Source organism: Oncorhynchus kisutch, linkage group LG12 (assembly GCF_002021735.2).
Source record: "Oncorhynchus kisutch isolate 150728-3 linkage group LG12, Okis_V2, whole genome shotgun sequence".
Classification (NCBI taxonomy): domain Eukaryota; kingdom Metazoa; phylum Chordata; class Actinopteri; order Salmoniformes; family Salmonidae; genus Oncorhynchus; species Oncorhynchus kisutch.
In genome coordinates this window covers 10,757,975-10,772,487 of record NC_034185.2, presented here as the reverse complement: position 1 = coordinate 10,772,487, position 14,513 = coordinate 10,757,975, and positions in this window count along the sequence as shown.

The following is a 14,513-nucleotide window of genomic DNA, read 5'->3' as shown; positions in this document are numbered from 1 at the left end:
TTCCAATTAATCCATGTTATGACGTGTCGTTCTCTTCTGGAATGGTTGACTGATTCCAATAATTTATTTGAAATGGATCTAAATGGAATTATTTCAGTTCAAAACACCAACGCACACAGGGGCACCTTACTAGTCAGGGTTGAGTAAACTGTAAACTCATTTTATGATTTTGTGTGGTGGCTCAGGTTAAATATTGTCTTATGACTGGGAAGGGATATACTTTCAGATTTTCAAAAGAAACATTTGGTGGGGGGGGCTGAATTCCTGGTGATTTTACAGTCAAAAACTACAATCCTAGAAATAGAAAAAACAAAAAATTCACTTGCGGGCCAGTTTTGGACCGTGGGCTGCCTGCTGCTTTAAAAGGTCACCAGTACTGACCTATATTTGGCCCAATCTCCTGCTATACATGATGGAGAAGTCACACACACAAAACACAAATACTCACATATACCACAGCTCACACACACACACACAGTTCCAATGGAAGAACACCTGAACACGCTTGCTGCAGAAGCTATACATAGGCCCCAGCTCCCTCCATAAGCTACAGACTGTGACCCATCTTGGTCTGTGCTCAGCTGGCAGAAACCACTGAGTCTGACATTTCCACTGCAAATATCAGCCGCTACCCCCGTGTGACAGCTGCCAGCCTGGCAGGGGAGCCTGGTGAACTTTGACTCAGTGTGTGTGTTCTCATCCCATGGGTCAGACACACACACATCACGCCAGAGGGGCTTCCGGCACTGGTGCAAAAAAATGTACACCCAAAGGAGAGATAGGAGTGAAGAGGGATGAAATGGAGCACCTGTGGGGGTAAGGTTGTTTCTGTATGTGTGTCTGAATAATTATTTCTGCACTACACTTTGAATGTATTTTAGGAAGGAATGTAAGAATAAAAAGAGCGCCTTGGTTCATCTATGACATATTATGAATGAATGACTGCAACATGGAAGTCATTTAGCAGTTGCACTTACCCAGAGCAACTAGGGTTAAGTGCCTTGCTCAACGGCAAATCAATAGATTTTTCATCGAGTCGGCTGGGGCATTTAAACCAGCAACCTTCCAGTTGCTAGCACAATGCTCTAAACCGCTAGACTAGCTATCATGCTCAGTGCCAACAACATGGCATCCAACTCTGTTGTCCAAATTCTATGACTCTGCCACAACGCTCTCGCCCCCCACATTCTCACCAAAATGGTCCCTCGGCCCTGGCCTTCGCACAGCCTTTGATTTTCTATCTAGACGTTCTATGACAAACCCACACATTGGTCTTTGCTGGAAGGTCTCTTTGATTGTGAAAGGCACCGGCACGCTGTTCCCTTGGACTGATGTGGAGCCCGGAGACCCATGTTGTGCTGGAAATAGATCTAGCCTGCTGGCCTTATTGTTTGGTTTGTTTGATCTTTGGTGTTGAATCATCCAGGCAGAATTAAGAAGTTATAATGCAAATGAGAGTGGTAGTAGTGTCATATTCTCTATCCCACATGGAAAAATAGTCCAGTTTACTATAGAATACTACAATACTTACCATAGAATTCTATTGTAAAATGTAGTACACTGTAGAATACTACACTACACACTGTAGTTTCCCTGGATCATGTGTAGTACTTACTATAGAATGCCATTGTCACACCCTGACCATAGTTTACTTTGTATATTTCTATGTTTTGGTTGGTCAGGGTGTGAGCTGAGTGGGCATTCTATGTTACATGTCTAGTTTGTCTATTTCTATGTCTGGCCTGATATGGTTCTCAATCAGAGGCAGGTGTTAGTCATTGTCTCTGATTGGGAACCATATTTAGGTAGCCTGGGTTTCACTGTGTGTTTGTGGGTGATTGTTCCTGTCTCTGTGTTTGCACCAGATAGGGCTGTTTTGGTTTTCACATTTCATTATTTTGTAGTTTATTCATGTATAGTTTTCCTTCATTAAAATATCATGAATCATCATCACGCTGCATTTTGGTCCGACTCTCCTTCACCACAAGAGAATCTTTAGTCATAGTATACTGTAGAATACTACAGTATTATTCAGGAAAAAAATCAGGAACCTTTTTTAACTATAGTAAATACTACAGTATTTAATTTGCATATACCCTGCCCATTCCACTCCCCCATAATTACATTTTTGCCACCCATATGAGAAACCTACATGCCAAGTATAGACCATATATTGTGTTCTCTACAGGTTATAGAAAATAGCAAAAGACCTACTGACTGAGCAACCCACCTACCCACCCAATTATGGAAAAGTAGAAAGGCCTCCACTACTATGTCAAAGATAATAAAACAAAACATCAAAGTAAACACTAAAGTATATATAACAGTATACTACAATACACAAAAACACTACAGTATATATAACAGTATACTACAATACACAAAAACACTACAGTATATATAACAGTATACTACAATACACAAAAACACTACAGTATATATAACAGTATACTACAATACACAAAAACACTACAGTATATATAACAGTATACTACAATACACAAAAACACTACATTAATGAATATAGTATATACTTTAGTTTTTTTCCTACAGTATTTATACTATAGTTAACTGTAAATACTACAGAAAACTACAGTACATACTAAAGTATTACAACAGTAAAGTCTGCAAAAACACTACAATGAATATTATAGCATTTACAGTGCCTTCATGGCTATAAGAGGGTTGTAGAACTACCTTGGACAGCTCCTCATCCCGAGCCATAGACTACAGCCATGTTAGCACCAACATCCCACATTAAAAAATACTATAGTATACTGTGTTATACAGTGCCTTCAGAAAGTATTCACATCCCTTGACTTTTTCTACATGCTGTTGTGTTACAGCTTAAATTTAAAATGGATTAAATTGAGATGTTTTGGTCTCTGGCCTACACACAATACCCCATAATGTCAAAGTGGAATTACGTTTCAATTTTTTTAAACAAATTAATTCAAATGAAAAGCTGAAATCAAATCAAATCAAATCAAATGTATTTATATAGCCCTTCGTACATCAGCTGATATCTCAAAGTGCTGTACAGAAACCCAGCCTAAAACCCCAAACAGCAAGCAATGCAGGTGTAAATGACTTGAGTCAATAACTATTCAACCGCTTCGTTATGGCAAGCCTATAAGTTCAGGAGTAAGAGTTTTGACAAGAAGAATGGGCAAATGTTGCACAATCCAGGTGAATAAAGCTCTTAGAGACGTACCCAGAAAGCTGTAATCACTGCCAAAGGTGCTTCTACAAAGTATTGACCCAGGGGTGTGAATACTTATGTAAATTAGGTATTTCTGTATTTCATTTTCAATAAATGTGCAAACATTCCTAAAAACATATTTTCCACTTTGTCATTATGAGTACTGTGTGTATATGGATGATTTAAAAAACAACTATTTAATACATTTTGATTTCAGATTGTAATGCAACAAAATGTGAAGTAAGTCAAGGGGTGTGAATACTTTCTGAAGGCACTGTATACCACAGTATACTATAGTATTTTTTCATGTGGGATGTTGGTGCTAACATGGCTGTAGTCTATGGCTCGGGATGAGGAGCTGTCCAAGGTAGTTCTACAACCCTCTTACAGCCATGAAGGCACTGTATACCACAGTATACTATAGTATTTTTTCATGTGGGATGTTGGTGCTAACATGGCTGTAGTCTATGGCTCGGGATGAGGAGCTGTCCAAGGTAGTTCTACAACCCTCTTACAGCCATGAAGGCACTGTATACCACAGTATACTATAGTATTTTTTCATGTGGGATGTTGGTGTTAACATGGCTGTAGTCTATGGCTTTGGATGAAGAGCTGTCCAAGGGTGTTGCCTTCTTGGGACTTTTTTCTGACATAGACTGACCAGGTGAATCCAGGTGAAGTCTATGATCCCTTATTGATGTCACCTGTTGAATTCAATCAGTGTAGATGAAGGGTAGGAGATAGGTTAAAGGAGGATTTTTAAGCCTTGAGACATGGATTGTGTATGTGTGCCATTCAGAAGGGTGAATGGGCAAGACAAAAGATTTAAGTGCCTTTGAACGGGTATGATAGTAGGTGTCAAGCACTCTGGTTTGAGTGTGTCAAGCACTGCAATGCTGCTGGGTTTTTCACACTCAACAGTTTCCCGTGTGTATCAAGAATTGTCCGCCACCCAAAGGACATCCAGCCAACAGTGGGAAGCATTGGGCCGGTGTTACAGATACAAGTATCCTGTGTGTGTATTTGGTTTCTTTCCTTCTGCCCTAGTCACAGGTGTCACTCATCAGTCGCCAATCAGAAGACACACCTGCTCCTTTTCCCTTACCCAATCACAGCCCCTTTCCCTTGGTTTTCAAAGAATCCCCATCAGTTGTCTCTACAGATCTCTCTTTTTTTTTTTTTTGTAGCTACATGGCAAATTTTTTCGTTAGTGTGTGAGTATGTATTGTTGTGGTGTATTAATGTTTGTTTGTTGGCGGGAAAAGGGGGTACAAAGCCAAGTCGCCCATGGGCATACACTACCCGTAGGAAAACATTGTCTAAGAACCCTAGTTAGAACTGGGCGGACCACCCACTGCATTTTATTGGTTAGTTAGCTAGCGGTTATTGAAGCAAGTAAGGCTAGCTTAGGGTTTTTTGGATATTTATTACTTCTTTCCTTGGGTCCAGCTCAGCTCAGCTCAGCCCCCCCCCCCCCCCTCCCCCCCTTTACCGTGTGTTTAACAAATGAACCATTAGTGTTTGACGGTAGAGTTAAGTTGTCTGTTATTAGTTCTCACTGCTTCTTTTCACTGTTATGATTTGCATGAGATGTAACGGGTCTCGTTTCCATCCCCCCCTGCAGGGCCAAAGGGGTTCGTAACGTCCGACATCTCTCTGGAACGCTTTTGACACCTTGTGGAGTCCATGCCCCGACAAATTGAGGCTATTCTGAGGTCGAACAGGGGTGCAACTCAATATTCGTTAAAGGTTTTCCTAATGTTTTGTACACTCACTACATCTATGGTAGTAATATTGTAAATCTCAAACTGAGATGTGAATATTCGGGCTCTACGCATGTCCAACTTGGCAAAGAAGTTGGACAGAAATGTACTGCTATACATAAAAAGCTGATTTCCGTGTGAACATGACCTATTTTCTATCTGTGGCTTTTCTTTTTTGTCTATTTACTTCCTTAAATCCTCCAACGTTAGTTCTGCTTAGCTCCCGGCACTCCCCAACTTATGTTTCACATTGGAAAGGAAATGGGTAGTTGGTTTGTGGCTGTCCCTGCAGTCTTAACAATTCACAAATATTTTTGCCTTGCTGTTTATTAGAACCAATGTCCTCACAAATACTCATCATTAAACATTTATCAATAATACATGTATTTTATATAGCTCTTTTTAGTTACAAACTATCTCAATAGCTTTAAAAACAAACACAAAAAAACTATTTTAAGTATCAGGCAGATTGTTGGGCGATTTGTTTCTGCAGCTTCAGATGAGAGGGCGTATAGACCGTTTGAATCTAGGCAGTCGCTTGAGATGGTACAGCCGGGGATAAATGTCAATAGGGCCACGAGCATCAGGCACTTTGATGTCTGTACTATTCAGCTCCTCTCTGTAGGTAGGCTGGATTGTCAACTCCCGAACGTGTAGCACCCACCTGGATGATGCTCTGGCGTCTGTAAAAGCTCCAGAAAAGGCTACCACACCTTGGTAGTATCCGGAACAGTCCCCTACGAGGCGAACGTGTAGTCTCCCACTGTTTTCAATCTCCGGGGCAGGTGGAATAAAATGCTGGTACTGTGTTAGTGCTTCATTCAAACGAGCCTAAATAGACGTGTCATCACCAGTCTTGCGACTCCATGGGTTACCACCAGATATTTTAGCTAACCCTCAACAAGTTATCAAAAACAAAAAAAGGTTTATGCAATAGGTAATCTAAAAGTAAACAAATCCCCAGGAACTGACGTCTTCCTTTCAGAAATGGTCAACGCCTTCAGAGAACAACTAACTCCTGTATCCCAGGAACTGACGTCTTCCTTTCAGAAATGGTCAACGCCTTCAGAGAACAACAAACTCCTGTATCCCAGGAACTGACGTCTTCCTTTCAGAAATGGTCAACGCCTTCAGAGAACAACTAACTCCTGTACCCCAGGAACTGATGTCTTCCTTTCAGAAATGGTCAACGCCTTCAGAGAACAACAAACTCCTGTATCCCAGGAACTGATGTCTTCCTTTCAGAAATGGTCAACGCCTTCAGAGAACAACAAACTCCTGTATCCCAGGAACTGACGTCTTCCTTTCAGAAATGGTCAACGCCTTCACAGAACAACTAACTCCTGTATCCCAGGAACTGACGTCTTCCTTTCAGAAATGGTCAACGCCTTCACAGAACAACAAACTCCTGTATCCCAGGAACTGACGTCTTCCTTTCAGAAATGGTCAACGCCTTCAGAGAACAACTAACTCCTGTATCCCAGGAACTGACGTCTTCCTTTCAGAAATGGTCAACGCCTTCACAGAACAACAAACTCCTGTATCCCAGGAACTGACGTCTTCCTTTCAGAAATGGTCAACGCCTTCAGAGAACAACTAACTCCTGTATCCCAGGAACTGACGTCTTCCTTTCAGAAATGGTCAACGCCTTCACAGAACAACAAACTCCTGTATCCCAGGAACTGATGTCTTCCTTTCAGAAATGGTCAACGCCTTCAGAGAACAACTAACTCCTGTACCCCAGGAACTGATGTCTTCCCTTCAGAAATGGTCAACGCCTTCAGAGAACAACTAACTCCTGTACCCCAGGAACTGATGTCTTCCCTTCAGAAATGGTCAATGCCTTCAGAGAACAACTAACTCCAGGAACTGATGTCTTCCTTTCAGAAATGGTCAACACCTTCAGAGAACAGGCCTTTTTTTTTACTGGACTCTGCAGGAGGGGAGGGGGGGGGGGGATCTAGCACCATCATGGAGAGAAGCCATAATATCTGTAATTCCAAAAGAGGGTAAAGATAAGAATGAAAGCAGTTCCTATAGACCAATTCTTACCATGGATGATTAACTGTGTGCATCAATAATGGCCAAAAGAATGGAGGACATATTCCCATAATTGATTGACGGGGATCAAACTGGTTTCATAGGAAATAGACAGACACGGGACAACATAAGGAGAACACTACATGGACCATATCATTCTGGAGAAGACAGGCTCTATATTAATCAGTCTAGATTCAGAAAAAGCATTTGATTCAGTGGGATGGGATTATGCATTCCAAGTTATGGATGGATTTGGTTTCAACAAAGAACGGAGTGATACAGTGCATCACAATACTGTATTCACGTCCAACTGCCAGAATAAAGATGGATGGTCATTTGTCACAAATAATAAGTTTATAACGAGGGGCAAGACAAGGATGTTTTGATGAATGTTTTACCAACATTTGAAAGATATTCAGGGTAGGTGCTTAACGTACACAAGACCCAAGCCCTAGTATAGAATCATATCCAAGAGCTGAAGAGTAGTTATAGCTTCCAATGGACCTCTTCATCCATTAAATATCTTGTCTTAAATCTATCAAAAGATATGCCCAAACTTTATGATATAAATTACATCAACAAGCAAATATATGATGACCTGAACAGGTGGAATTCACTTCCTTTTGATCTTAGTAGTAGAATTGATATAATCCAGATGAATGTACTGCTGAGGTTACTGTATTTGTTCCAATCACTGCCCATAGAAATCCCACCTAAACAGTTTAGGGACAAACGGACATCAAGGTTTATCTGGAAGAGTAAGAGACCAAGAACTAGATATACAACATTACAATTACCAAAGGACAAGAGGGGGTGGTATGGATCTTTTTTAACCAGGCAAGTCAGTTAAGAACATATTCTTATTTTCATTGACGGCCTAGGAACAGTGAGTTAACTGCCTTGTTCAGGGGCAGAACGACAGGTTTTTTAAATTACATCGTTTTTTTTATTTTTTTTTATCATGTTTTAACCTTGTCAGCTCAGGGAGTCCAACGCTCTAACCTCGAGGCTACCTGCAGCACCACATAAACAAAACATTACACAATACATTTCCGCAAATGTTTGATTCTGACACACGTGTGTTCGTTTGTTTACTTCAATTGTGTATAAGTGCATGGTGCGTTTATGATGTACCTTATGGGAGGGCATGCATGATGGTGAAACACATGACACTGTGATGCTTGTCATTTATTAAACACTGCATGTTATCTGGTAGTCGACTTCAGTTACAATGCAACTTATTGTAAAGATCTTCTAGGGACTATGGAAAGAGAATAGGTTGAAATGTCTCTCTCAATTTCTCAAACCAGTAATGGTGACACCTGTTGGTGGATGTGGCGAGAGTCCTCAACCGGGAGGTGATTGCACAGCTGAGCTGATCAAAAAACCCAAGAGGTGATCAAGCTGTCGGACAATGTAGGGCAGGTTGTGTACAGGTAATCATCAAGTGGGTATTTAGTTTCCTTTAGAGGAGTCAGTTTAGTCTGAGAGCAGAGATAGAGGAGACAAGAGAGTTGATTGGAATTAAATGAGGCGTATTGTGATTTCACACCTCAACACCTCCTTTCGAGTGCCGAGACGCAATTTATTTTCAATCTTTTCTCCTAAAAAGCGTGTGAATGCAGGACTCTATTTCTCTCTCACTCTCCCCCTGTCTCTCTCCTTCTAGCTGTCATTATTTCCTCTACATTATCTTCCTCTCTCTCCCTCTCTCATCCTCACTTCTCCCCTCTGTGATTTTCAGGTCTTCAAAAAGGACTTTTTCATCACCCAGCCTGTAAATTTATCTGTGAAATTGCCTCAAAGCGGCACATAGGGGAGTCCCAGACGAATATGGAGGAAGGGATTTCATTATGGCAATCCGGCGGAACTCAAACAAGTGGAAGGAAGATGTTCCACTCGGTGCACTTGAGACCAATCACAAGGGCCATGTGTTGATATATTCTACCCACTTCACAGTTGGATTCAGTCTCTCGTCTCTTTTGCCAGTGTATCACGTTGCCAGTGTATCACGAGTCCCAAATGGCGGCATAATCCCTTTATAGTGCACTACTTTTGGTCAGGCTCTGGTGAAAGGTCCTGCGCTGCATAGGGAATAGAATGCCATTTGGGATGCGTCCCTCGTCCGGATAAAGCAGGGTCACCAGGTTGGGAAGTGATCTACCACGTAGTAGCCTACTTATCATGTCAGAGTAGCCACTGAAGGGATGATTTCTTTAATTTATGCATTCATTTCACCTTTATTCATACAGGTTAATCTCGTTGAGATAAAGCACTTTTACAAGGGAGACCTGTACAAGATGGCAGACTTTATGAATGATTCCCAACATGTAATTACAGTATTTTTGGGCACCTTCTAACCCTATAGCTGTTGGATGTATCTTCTGGCCAATGCCTATTTCTCCAAGCACCAATTCACCCCTAACCCTGCTGTTATTAACATTTCCCATGTAGAACTAGCCTGAACATATTCTAATGGACCTGTTGTCATCACATTGTCAGATTCCAGCCACTCATCTACTTCTTAAAAGGGGGTTAATTGAAGCCAAGTATCATCAGACCCATGCCATTGATGTGATGACAACTGACCACTGATATGGTAGGTAGTGTGCTCAATAATCCTTGTATTATGGTCTGAATAGTAATCTCTATCTGATTTTTCTGAGTGAGGTCATCGTGTTCCATTGAGGGCGGAATTGGCCTGTAGCGACCCACTGTGAACTAGCATGGTAAGCCTTGTTGGATTTGTGTAGGTGAAGGAAGAGGAGGAGAGGAAAGTGCTTTTTCTCTCTGGCTCTAAGGCACTCAGCCAAGCTGTAATGGGCCACCACCGAGAGCCACTCTTACGTAACCAACTTGGTAAATACACCACCAAGAGCTACCATCAACATTCTTTGTTTTTGTGGAAAAAGGTGGAATGGGTAGATTTAAGAATAGAAAAATCATGGTTGGTTCTTTTCAGGCTTTATAATGCTTACAGCACAGATGTGATGTGTTAATTTTGCTAAACGGGTGTAATGATGGAAGCACTGCAGCGTTAAGTGCTCCGTGGCGAGAGCAGGAGACGAGACTCGGCTGTGATGCCTGTGTTGCAAGTTAATGTTACCTTGGTGACGTGGGCGATTGACGTCACGGCAAGAGACGAGAGAACGAGAAGGGCTCTTCAGTGGACAAAAGAGAGGAAGCAAGAAATAGAACAAGAGAGAAAGAACTGACAGAGCAGCAACAACCAATCAGAGAGAGAGAGAGAGTACTGACATAGCAGCAACAACCAATCAGAGAGAGAGAGAGAGTACTGACATAGCAGCAACAACCAATCAGAGAGAGAGAGAGAGTACTGACATAGCAGCAACAACCAATCAGAGAGAGAGAGAGTACTGACATAGCAGCAACAACCAATCAGAGAGAGAGAGAGTACTGACATAGCAGCAACAACCAATCAGAGAGAGAGAGAGAGTACTGACAGAGCAGCAACAACCAATCAGAGAGAGAGAGAGAGTACTGACAGAGCAGCAACAACCAATCAGAGAGAGAGAGAGTACTGACATAGCAGCAACAACCAATCAGAGAGAGAGAGAGAGTACTGACATAGCAGCAACAACCAATCAGAGAGAGAGAGAGAGTACTGACAGAGCAGCAACAACCAATCAGAGAGAGAGAGAGTACTGACATAGCAGCAACAACCAATCAGAGAGAGAGAGAGAGTACTGACATAGCAGCAACAACCAATCAGAGAGAGAGAGAGAGAGAGTACTGACATAGCAGCAACAACCAATCAGAGAGAGAGAGAGAGTACTGACAGAGCAGCAACAACCAATCAGAGAGAGAGAGAGTACTGACATAGCAGCAACAACCAATCAGAGAGAGAGAGAGAGTACTGACAGAGCAGCAACAACCAATCAGAGAGAGAGAGAGAGTACTGACATAGCAGCAACAACCAATCAGAGAGAGAGAGAGAGTACTGACATAGCAGCAACAACCAATCAGAGAGAGAGAGAGAGAGAGTACTGACATAGCAGCAACAACCAATCAGAGAGAGAGAGAGAGAGTACTGACATAGCAGCAACAACCAATCAGAGAGAGAGAGAGAGAGAGAACTGACATAGCAGCAACAACCAATCAGAGAGAGAGAGAAAGAACTGACATAGCAGCAACAACCAATCAGAGAGAGAGAGAAAGAACTGACATAGCAGCAACAACCAATCAGAGAGAGAGAGAAAGAACTGACATAGCAGCAACAACCAATCCTGAAGAGAGAGAGAGAGTACTGACATAGCAGCAACAACCAATCCTGAAGAGAGAGAGAAAGAACTGACAGAGCAGCAACAACCAATCCTGAAGAGAGAGAGAGAGTACTGACATAGCAGCAACAACCAATCCTGAAGAGAGAGAGAAAGAACTGACAGAGCAGCAACAACCAATCCTGAAGAGAGAGAGAGAGTACTGACATAGCAGCAACAACCAATCCTGAAGAGAGAGAGAAAGAACTGACAGAGCAGCAACAACCAATCCTGAAGAGAGAGAGAAAGAACTGACATAGCAGCAACAACCAATCCTGAAGAGAGAGACAAAGAACTGACATAGCAGCAACAACCAATCCTGATGAGAAAGAGAGAGAGAGAGAGTACTGACATAGCAGCAACAACCAATCAGAGAGAGAGAGAGAGAGATAGAGAGAGAGAGTACTGACATAGCAGCAACAACCAATCCTGACGAGAAAGAGAGAGAGAGAGTACTGACATAGCAGCAACAACCAATCCTGATGAGAAAGAGAGAGAGAGAGAGTACTGACATAGCAGCAACAACCAATCCTGATGAGAAAGAGAGAGAGAGAGAGAGAGTACTGACATAGCAGCAACAACCAATCAGAGAGAGAGAGAGAGAGATAGAGAGAGAGAGAGAGAGAGTACTAACATAGCAGCAACAACCAATCCTGATGAGAAAGAGAGAGAGAGAGAGTACTGACATAGCAGCAACAACCAATCAGAGAGAGAGAGAGAGAGAGAGTACTGACATAGCAGCAACAAACAATCAGAGAGAGAGAGAGAGAGAGATAGAGAGAGAGAGTACTGACATAGCAGCAACAACCAATCCTGACGAGAAAGAGAGAGAGAGAGAGTACTGACATAGCAGCAACAACCAATCAGAGAGAGAGAGAGAGAGAGAGAGAGAGAGTACTGACATAGCAGCAACAAACAATCAGAGAGAGAGAGCGAGAGAGAGAGAGAGAGAGCAGCAACAACCACCAATCCTCAAAGCTCAAGGGTAAGTTTGATGGGCCCAAGTTGCGGGGGAAGTTTGGCCTTAACTATCAGGGGTCCTTGCCAGATGGTCAGCGGGGTCTCTTGGTATATATTATAGGGCACACTCTCAACACTGGTGTCATCATTCACTTATAAGAGGAGGAAGATTCCTCAGAGGGAAATTAGCTGGATTTAGGCCACTGATGCATGGCTATCATTCTTCGAACAATGTTCCTTTAGGTATAGAACTCAACAGAGTCTTTGGCAGGGCATACAAGATAAAGCTGTGCACTTCGTGTGCGTTGCTTATCTGACTCCCTCTACGCTGCTCTCTCCTGAACAGATCAGGACATGACAGGAGGGCCATATGAAGGATTCGTCTTGCTTACTTCTTGTTGCTTCTTCTCCACAATCTTTGGACAAGAAAGTGTTTCCCTTTTCTTGATTTTCATTATCATGCTTAGTTTTAGCCCGGAGCAAATCTCCTTACAGGCCTGGTCTACAACACACTTCCTTTTTATCTCAGACAGGCTTTCTTAGATACAGAACTTCAGCTTCATCATCATGTCTGTCTTTCTCCAGGACTCTATTCTCATCCACTGAGACGCTCTTGTTTTCCAAGAGACCGGCTCAATCAGTGTGTGCCACAAGTGGGGTAACAATGGTCTAAGGAGAGTGTCTGCCAGCGTGAGTTACATCACCCAGACAGGAGTTCTCCCTACAGGCGCACTGAAAGTACTTTCCAGGATGAAGAAGGCCACCCTGAGAACCCAGAAGACAACTGTGAACAAGCTTGACCCAGGACATTAGAGCTGATGCTGGGGGAAAACCATAAAGATGGATAGAGGGCTCTTGTGCCACATAGGCACCCCACATGCCTTTACAGAAGAGTCCATTGTATAGATTGGAGATTGGCTCTCTACTATCTCTATGGGAAAAACTAACAACAGATTTCCTCTCACATCCCCAGCAGCAGGTGTACAGGAAAGGTGGGCTGCAAAGTGCCCATTTGTCACAACACGGGCAGAACTGGCAATCACGGGATGAAGAAATTAGTATAGTGACAGCTGCTCTATGGACCAAACTTGATCAAACACGCACACAGTGGCCACTTTCCTCAGCTAAATAACACTCAGCCAACACTCACTCTACACTCCACCAAAGAGAACTAAGTTCAGTTTGAACCACTACGATCAACATCTCAGTGCAATTCTGCCATTTAAAATTTCACATGAACTGGCAAGCTTCAATTCCATTCTCAGAAACACTCAACCAACCAAAATGCAGAATAAAAAAAGCTATCTTCTTCACAAGTGTTTATCACAAATAGCCAGGTACAGTATAGCAGTGAATTGTTGTTTGTTTTTTCGACAATAAGAAACCAGTCATTACTGTTACCGTAAACCATACAAATAGCACGTAGATGATTGTATTGTACACTTAATCATATATATTGTACAATGTATTTATTATTACAACTTGTATAATTTATGGAAAGTGTAATTGTCGTCAGTGTGTTGTCAGTTGAGATGTTTGAGATAAGCTCTCTATGCAGAGGGAAAGAAGGTCGATTTTGTCGACAGCCACGACTCCCTTCAATGTGCCATAGCTACACGTAAACATGGAATATAATTCTCCTGATCCTGCAGCACCTACAGTTATAGGTGGCAGGTAGCCTAGTGGTTAGAGTGTTGGGCCAGTACCCAAAATGTTGCTGGATCAAATCCCTGAGCTGACAAGGTAAAAATCTGTTGTACTGCCCCTGAACAAGGCAGTTAACCCACTGTTACCTGGTAAGCTGTCATTGTAAATAAGAATTTGTTCTTTACTTACATGCCTAGTTAAATGAATAATAGTAGTTGTCTTATTTGTGCCGAAATGAATAACACAACATAAAATGTTGAAAAAACTCATGTAATAACAGGCTGGGGCATTCTGGAAGGTTCACATGTCAGTTGTTATAAGTGGGGCATTCTGGAAGGTTCACATGTCAGTTGTTATAAGTGTGGCATTCTGGAAGGTTCACATGTCAGTTGTCATAAGTGGGCCATTCTGGAAGGTTCACATGTCAGTTGTTATAAGTGGGCCATTCTGGAAGGTTCACATGTCAGTTGTCATAAGTGGGCCATTCTGGAAGGTTCACATGTCAGTTGTCATAAGTGGGCCATTCTGGAAGGTTCACATGTCAGTTGTTATAAGTGGGCCATTCTGGAAGGTTCACATGTCAGTTGTCATAAGTGGGCCATTCTGGAAGGTTCACATGTC